Raw genomic sequence first — 1438 nt, 5'->3', positions numbered from 1 at the left:
GACAATGACACAGAGTGGACACAGGTATGGTATAATGTACAACCACTTGGATCTATGCGGACAAAGTCGTCCTGCACGTGAGTATTATAAATTATTATATTATATTATTATTTATATATTCTTTGTCACGCACCCAGAGACGGATAAATATAATACAATTTCTTGTTATGGAATGATATTAAAGTCGAATTAATAACGTAATAGGTATGTAATTTCAATAAAGAAATAAATTATAATTACTCAGTAAAATTATATTTTTATTAACAATTTACATAATAAGGCTACATTATATTAATCATTAAAAATAGAATACAATTAAATTAAAAACTAATCTAAATTAAACTAAGTCTTAAAAGTAACAGAATAAATAACTAAAATAAATTCTAATAAATAAATCCTGACATACAACCTCGATGTGTCCACAGCTGGTCCAAAAGAAATTCTACTACCTTTAAAATTTGTGGTTCCTTAGAAAGAAAAAATACAATTTTATATTTTTGTGTCAAGTGTCCTTTCAATTTCCGTTTTCAAGTAATTCAAATACATTATATCGTATTTTATTCAAATAGATTATATTCCTGTAATAATACATTTTAACATTGAATTACAAACATGCCATTTGCACCGGAGTTACGAACTCATTCTCAAAAAGTGAAAACTTTGTATAAAACTGCGATGCGGTTAATTGAGTCATATTACGTGGCAAAGTAAGTCAGCACGTATTATAACTATTATCAGTCTGTTTGGAAAGAGGAATTACAGTATTTATTGGTTCCCTTCATCATGGCTCTACTCCTTCAACGTAGGCTTCTATTACGCCGTGGCTTGCGTGGGTGACGGTCGCGCGATGATCTCGCGACGGCGATGCGACGCATACGAAATCAAACCTAAAGCTAGGAACACACTACGCGGACGTCCGTCGTGAATCGACCGCGGACGGGAATCTGGACAATGGAAATACATATGACCGTGCAAACTATCGGTCGACGGACGTGGACGTGGCCTTGAGCGCGTGGACGTCCGATCGAAATCTGGCTCGCTGGATGTTTTGTTCCGTGCACACTGATCGGTCGCGGTCGCGGTCGTTTTACGACGGACGTCCGCGTAGTATGTTCCTAGCTTTATCGATATGGAAGTAGACGATGCGATGAGACGAAGCAGGCGACCTGTCTGCTCGTTTGCCTCCTATCCCATAAAAAAAAGAGATTAGACGCGACGGCGACGGTCGCGCGATGGTCGCAAGACACGGCGTTAGCCTACGTCAAGGCAGAATGAAGCATTAAGTAATCGTCTACTTACATACAATAGTACTTATATCAATTTAGAAATTTAATAATCCATAATTATATACCTTGTTGTACGTTTTCAGATTTGTCGTAAGATATCATCAAGTGATTTTGAGAGCAGAGTTTGATAAGAATAGGGCTGTATGTGACCC

The sequence above is a fragment of the Leguminivora glycinivorella genome, chromosome 22 (genome assembly GCF_023078275.1).
Source record: "Leguminivora glycinivorella isolate SPB_JAAS2020 chromosome 22, LegGlyc_1.1, whole genome shotgun sequence".
In the NCBI taxonomy this organism is placed as follows: Eukaryota; Metazoa; Arthropoda; class Insecta; order Lepidoptera; family Tortricidae; genus Leguminivora; species Leguminivora glycinivorella.
This window is presented reverse-complemented; position numbering follows the sequence as displayed.